Here is a 7447-nt window from a genome sequence, read left to right on the forward strand (position 1 = left end):
CTCCGCCCAATAAGGGTGGCTCCATCCAAAGCGAACCGAGGTGGAGGGGCGCATAGGCGCCTCAGATCGCCGCAAGGGCCTGAGATGTCACCGCAGGGGCGGTTGCATCTCCAAGAAAAGCCCGAGAAGGTTTCTCAGGTCGGGCCCCAAAGCCCCCAGCCTTGAGAGCGGGCCGAGCAGGATGGACTCCGCCCAATAAGGGTGGCTCCATCCAAAGCGAACCGAGGTGGAGGGGCGCATAGGCGCCTCAGATCGCCGCAAGGGCCTGAGATGTCACCGCGGGGGCGGTTGCATCTCCAAGAAAAGCCCGAGAAGGTTTCTCAGGTCGGGCCCCAAAGCCCCCAGCCTTGAGAGCGGGACGAGCAGGATGGACTCCGCCCAATAAGGGTGGCTCCATCCAAAGCGATCCGAGGTGGAGGGGCGCATGGGCGCCTCAGATCGCCGCAAGGGCCTGAGATGTCACCGCGGGGGCGGTTGCATCTCCAAGAAAAGCCCGAGAAGGTTTCTCAAGAGAGGTGGGGTGGACACCCCAAAATAAAAACGAAGTGGCCCGCAAACTAAAGCGGGCCGACGCCGCCGGAGTTGCGGTGGACTGACATTCGATTCCCGCGACTCCGGCTATAGGCGCTTCGTCGGGATACCTTGGAGTTTTTAGTGAGTAGGAGTCTCACAGTACCCGCGGGCTTCCCCCGGGGCCGGCGGGTCTCCATGAGGGATTTTCTCCAAGTTAAAAAAAAAAAGGGTTGGCAACCGTGCGCCGGAGTTGCGGTGGACTGACATTCGATTCCCGCGACTCCGGCTATAGGCGCTTCGTCGGGATACCTTGGAGTTTTTAGTGAGTAGGAGTCTCACAGTACCCGCTTACCTCCCCCGGGGCGGGCGGGTCTCCATGAGGGATTTTCTCCAAGTAAAAAAAAAAAGGTTGTCAACCATATGAGATTTTGTTCAAAGCGACATTTTTAGTTTTCAGTACAGAATCCTCGCAGAACTTTGCCATACTAATAGAAATAATCTTTATTCAAATCAACTAAGCTATAAGCACACTTGAATAGTACATTTTTTATTCTACCTTATGTAATTCAAAGTCATAATCTACCATACTTAGTTACAATCATTTGGGAGATAAGATCTCAATGTATAACATTTAGAGGTACTTAAATTTGTTAACCGTAATGAGAAATACACTGTTTTATAGTAACTAGAAGAGTTTTTAGAGACCTTCAGAAGAAATTGAAGGGTCTGGAGAAAAACAATTGTGTTAGCAGGAGGTCCAAATATTGTAGCGCAGAGTAAAGAATACAATAACGTTTGATTCATTATCATCATTACATAGTTTAAAACAAAGTCGCTGTCGCTGTCTGTCCCTGTATGCTTCAATCTTTAAAACTACGCTAGGAATAATCTTTATTCAAATAAACTTAATATAAACACTTTTGAATAATCATTTTTTTTATTCTACCGCACATTCGGAATGTAGACTCATCACAAGAAGAGTGAGCAAGAAACTTATGTGTTGCTCTTTTAAATAAATATTAATTTAATTATATTTACATTAACAAGGATTAGGCATGCGACAATCAACATTGAAACCACTACGCACTTAATCTCTGTTCAATCAGATAACATTGTCACAAGAATCACAGAATAAGTGATTTTTTAAAATTATAACAAACTACTTATTAATATAACTAGGTCATTTATCTACAATATGTTCTGATTAATTTAAACAAGGACATTTGTAGGTTAGTAATAAAAATGTACATTATTAACATTAATAATGCAAATTTTTATTAATAACCAATTTCGACTTCACGGACCTACAGAGGTCCGTGGAGTCGAATTAAGAGAATTTCTGCGCGTTACGAATTTAATTTTCAAATGTATACATATAAATAAAATTGGAGTGTCTGTTTCTAATATTGAAATGACCGTTTTTTACCACATATACATATAAATACGGTACATACACCAAAATATTTTTTTTCTATTTTTGTCTGACCGTCTGTCGGTCTGTTTGTTCCGGCTAATCTATGAAATGGCTGGGCCGATTTTGACGGTACTTTTATTGGCAGGTAACTGATGAAATAAGGAGTAACTAAGGCTACTTTTATTTTAGAAAAATAAAGTTAAAGTTATTACACAATCGGTGAAATAAAGTTATTATAAAATCGATGTACAGTCGAATTCGGCTGTATAGATGGTGCTCTGTAGTTATTTATATCTGTATGTCACATTACATAATTAAACGATATCTAACACAACGGCATTCTGGTAAATTTCCTTCAAATTATTATCGGCGTTGATTTTTTTTACATTTAACACAAGGGTACTATTAGAGTTAATATAAACAGTATCAGAACATCTACAATTATTTTTTAGAATCATTGTACATTAATAAAACAATTTTCTTGACCTCGACAACTTAATTACAACAATTTTTTTTTTAATTACATATATAGTACAGGTACTATGTTAACTTTATTTTTTTATTGGCAGCTTGGGCTATTATCAGGTACTATGACCTGTAACACCGCGACCTGTATAGACCTATTGTGCGCCCTTATTCAAAGTTCGCTACCTAGACCCGTAAGGGACAAGAATTGAAGGATATTCTTAGGAGAGATGGTTTTTATCTCCTCAGGATAGAGTGTACACTTTCCAAAGGGGATATTTCGTTTATGCATTAGTGGGCTACAGCCACATAGGATGTGCAGTGGCGTTTCCTCTTCTGCTTGGCAAAACCTGCAGATTTATGTTAAGCTAAGGCCTAATTTCGGCATGTGCTTATTCAGCTTGCCAGTTGCCAGCCTTGTCCAGTGAGGGCCCTAGATCAAAATCCTTTCTTAGCGAATGCCTACGTCATAACATCTACCTGCATGCCAAATGTCAGGCCGATCCGTCCAGTGGTTTGGGCTGTGCGTTGATAGATCACTATGTCAGTCACCTTTGAGTTATATATATATATATATAGATTCAGTAGGTCTGAGAATCGGCTACTATCTATTTTTCATACCCCTAAGTGATAAAATTTATTTTTTTATTATTTGGGCAAATTTTTTATTTATATTTTTTATGTGTCATTAAAAAATACATACAACCCTAAATTTTCACCCTTCTATCACCAACCCCTATTTTTATATAGCGTTATTAATTTATATGGCAAAACCACGTTTGCCGGGACAACTAGTATATATATAATATGTTATCCGAGATCGTAGTCACCTAACAAATCATATACTTGTGTGTCGCAACTGATGATTCATTTATTATTACTATGTTCGTTTATTAACAAGATTGATGTTTTATGACACATACTGTTATTATTATAGAAATTTAGTCATATTTTAAGGAAAAAATTACATTCAATTTAACATATTTAAATGTATTATACATATATAATAGCTGCTCCCGCGACTTCGTCCGCGTGGAATTTAACTTTATTTTTCTAAAATAAAAGTAGCCTAAGTTACTCCTTATTATATCAGCTACCTGCCAATAAAAGTACCGTCAAAATCGATCCAGCCATTTCAGAGATTAGCCGGAACAAACAGACAGACAGACAGATAGACAAAAATTGTAAAAAATGTTATTTTGGTGTATGTACCGTATTTATATCCATATGCATGTTATTCGGCAGAATATTTTACCGAAATATTTTAGCACAATGATGTCGCACATCATTGTGCTACAATATTTCGGTCGCTTTTGAAAAAAACCTCCAAATTCAAAATTAAAGGCTGCTGCCTCCAAGGTCTCCTCCAAAGTTTTGAAACCTATTTCGGCCGCAGAAATCTTGGAGGCCGAGAGGCACCTATTTTTATACACTCAATTGGAATCATTTAAACCCGAATTCTTAAGTCTTACCGCGGGTCCTCACCAACTAATCAAGGGAGGCTTAGAGATCTCTATCTATTAAAAAAACCGCTTCAAAATCCGTTGCGTAGTTTTAAAGATTTAAGCATACATGTTGGGACTAGTTGGCGTAGCGTGAGCTGTCCTGAGACATTATTATTATGTTTCTTAATTTTATGTTATCTAAATTATTTGATACTAGCTGTTCGTGACGACCCGTGACTTCTTCCGCGTGGAATTTAACTTTATTTTTCTAAAATAAAAGTAGCCTAAGTACTCCCTATTACATCAGCTACCTGCCAAAAACAGTCCCGTTAAAATCGGTCCAGCCATTTCAGAGATTAGCCGGACCAAACAGACCGACAGATAGACAGACAAAAATTTAAAAAAGTGGCTTTTTGGTATATGTACCGTATTTATTATTTATATTCATATGCATGTAGTAAAAAATGGTTATTTCATTATTACAAACAGACACTCATAGATTATAAATTAGAGTTACGTCTCACGCTAACATTATTATTATTGCCCTAAATATATCTAATAGAATAGACCACGTCAATGCTCCGCTTTTATAAACATTAATAGCGTACTGTTTGGTTGTATTTATAGATAAAACTATCATCATTCATTATGATGTATGATTGGATGACAACAATTCGTGATAACACCACGCGTATAACTCTACTAGCTGTGCCCGGGACTCCGTCCGCGTGGAATTTCACTTAACATTTCTAAAATAAAGGATTTTTCTAAAATAAAAGTAGCCTAAGTTACTTCAGCTACCTGCCAAAAAAATCCCGTCAAAATCGGTCCAGCCATTTCAAAGTTTAGCCAGAACAAACAGGCAGACAGAAATATATTGCAAAAAAAGTTATTTTGGTGTATGTACCGTATTTATAATCATATGCATGTAGTATAAAAAGGGTTACTTCAATATTACAAACAGACACTCCAATTTTTTTTATATGTACATATATGTATATGTAAAAATAAGTCTAGTACATTCCACTAACAGATAATAAAACATGTATAATGTACTTTAAGTCTATGTAAATAGAAGTCAATACTGAATGTGTGAGTATATCTTGTTAATAATGAGATATGCAGAATCCGTTATATATTATAATATATATGAACTGCTGCATATTTGTCTGACTCTTTATTGTTATATTTAAAGTTTCAAAGTTTGTATGTAAGAAAATGTTAGGATGGAAAAAAAAGGAATGATTTTTGATAGGACTCAACTAGTTAAAAAAAATCAAAATATTTTTATTCATATATGTCTATTACAGACTGTTATGATATGTCAAATCTACCGTCAGTTCGGAATGATTCCGAGATGAGAAGAACTGATAAGAAGTATATATAAGTATACAAGTATATTAATATTACGGATTGATATAAAAATAGTCAAAAAATTCTGCTAAACTAACAGGTTAAAGTACAATATTAAAAATAAGTGTAACAAGAGTCGAGACCCTTGGTCCGTGGGGTCCTAGCGCTATAAGACTTTTCAAGGAAATAACAAAAAGGTTAGTCGACATCACAGAAGACCGAAGAACTGGCAGCTACCTCGGACAAAGAATTAGTCTAGCTATTCAAAGAGAGAACGCTGCCAGTATCTACGTAACTGCCTAAAGGGACCCCTTTTAATAATATATTTTAGTTTTTTAGTTATTATATTATATTTTTTAAGGTTTTTAATTTTAGGTTTTTAGCAGGGATGTTATGGATATGAAATTTCGGATCTATTTATATATTTCGGATATAGGAATGATTATTATACCGGATACTGATACGGATGCGAATTGAGTGCAATGATGGCTGGCTCATCCGTCATACTCGTGAACGGGTGCTGCTTGTGGGGACTGGTCTGTTCAGGTTGCGAACACTGATTAGATTTTTTGATTTTTTTTTATGTAGCATATGCTGGTGGTCACTCTATTCTCCCAAATTTGAATTTAAATGAAATAGTATTATTGTAAATATGTACAACATTAAAAAAAAAATACGAGCATAGTTTCTTGTCAGTTCTTCTCATTTCGAAATCATTCCGAACTGACGGTAGATTTGACATATCATAAGAGTCTGTAATAGACCTACATGAATAAAGATATTTTGAATTTTGAATTTTGAATATGAAATTATTTCGGATTATCCGTTAGCTTCTTTTTTAATTAATTTCAAAAGTAAAATACAACTAGTTAATAAAATGGTTACATAACGTGTCTCAATTAGGCTCCGCTCCTATCCGATATCCGGAACTTTTATTTCGGATTCGGTTACGGTTACGGATATTATTTATATCGGATATCCGATAGTTTCGGAAACTAACATCCCTGATTCTTAATTATCACTAAATGATTTCTATTTAATTAAAATGTTGAAACAATAAATATGTAGGTATCTATACTGTATTAATAATTATTTTTTGTATGTGGCAGCACTGTATATACAGTTCTTATTATCAGCCAAGTGAATAAAATATCACTTTCTTTATTGCACTTATATATAGTAAGAATAGATTATAGAATAGAATAGAAAATCACTTATTCAAATAAACTTAATTTAAGCACTTTTGAACAGTCATAACAATTTCTTTTTTATTTACCATTCGTTCGGAGCTGTCTCATCACAAGAAGAACGAGCAAGAAACTTGTGTGTGCTCTCCGAATGAGCGGTAGATTAAAAAAAATGTTATGACTATTCAAAACTGCTTAAATTAAGTTTATTTGAATAAAGAAGTCTATTTCATTAAAAATTTCCGAAGATTTTTGGTTTATCGGGTGTTTAATTAATATAAGTAAACCTTTTTTGACATTGTTATCTGCCAGTATTAAGTAAAAAAAGAAAAAAAAATTATTTAATCTGTCAAATTAATTAATATGTGATTTTTTGAACAATACACCTAGATAAAACAAGATCAAGATTTTTCATTTAAAACATTTTATTTTTAAACAGGGTGTGAAAAGAACTGTGCAGTAAGATGGCATTTGTAAGCATACTACTGGATGCTGCAATGACGATTCTCATACTGATCTGGCAGTCTCTTTCCATCTTGTTTAGAGCATTTATTTTAAATGTTATTACATTAAAGCCGATAAGTTATGAAAATAAAGTATCACGCGGTGATCACGATATTTAGAAACTGCCCGACCTAAGATTTAACCTCTTGAAATTTTGCAGGTAGATATCTCAAATACAATAATCATTACATAGTATAAAACAAAGTCGCCGTCGCTGTCTGTCCCTATGTATGCTTAAATCTTTAAAACCACGCAACGGATTTTGAAACGGTTTTTTTAATAGATAGAATGATTCAAGAATAGAATAAGAATAGAATAGAATAGAAAATCATTTATTCAAATAAACTTACATTGAAGCACTTTTGAATAGTCATTACATTTTTTTAATCTACCGCTCGTTCGGAAAGCTGTCTCATCACAAGAAGAACGAGCATGAAACTTGCGTGTTGCTCTTTTAAATAATTTTATTATTACTTTACATTTTTAAGTATAAGTGTGTGAATACAAACCACCAATTAGCACTAATTTAATTAAATACTCAAATAGAAAAATATAGAATATATAAC

Source organism: Achroia grisella, unplaced genomic scaffold (genome assembly GCF_030625045.1).
Source record: "Achroia grisella isolate CSIRO2021 unplaced genomic scaffold, CSIRO_AGI_Agris_v1 utg1422, whole genome shotgun sequence".
In the NCBI taxonomy this organism is placed as follows: domain Eukaryota; kingdom Metazoa; phylum Arthropoda; class Insecta; order Lepidoptera; family Pyralidae; genus Achroia; species Achroia grisella.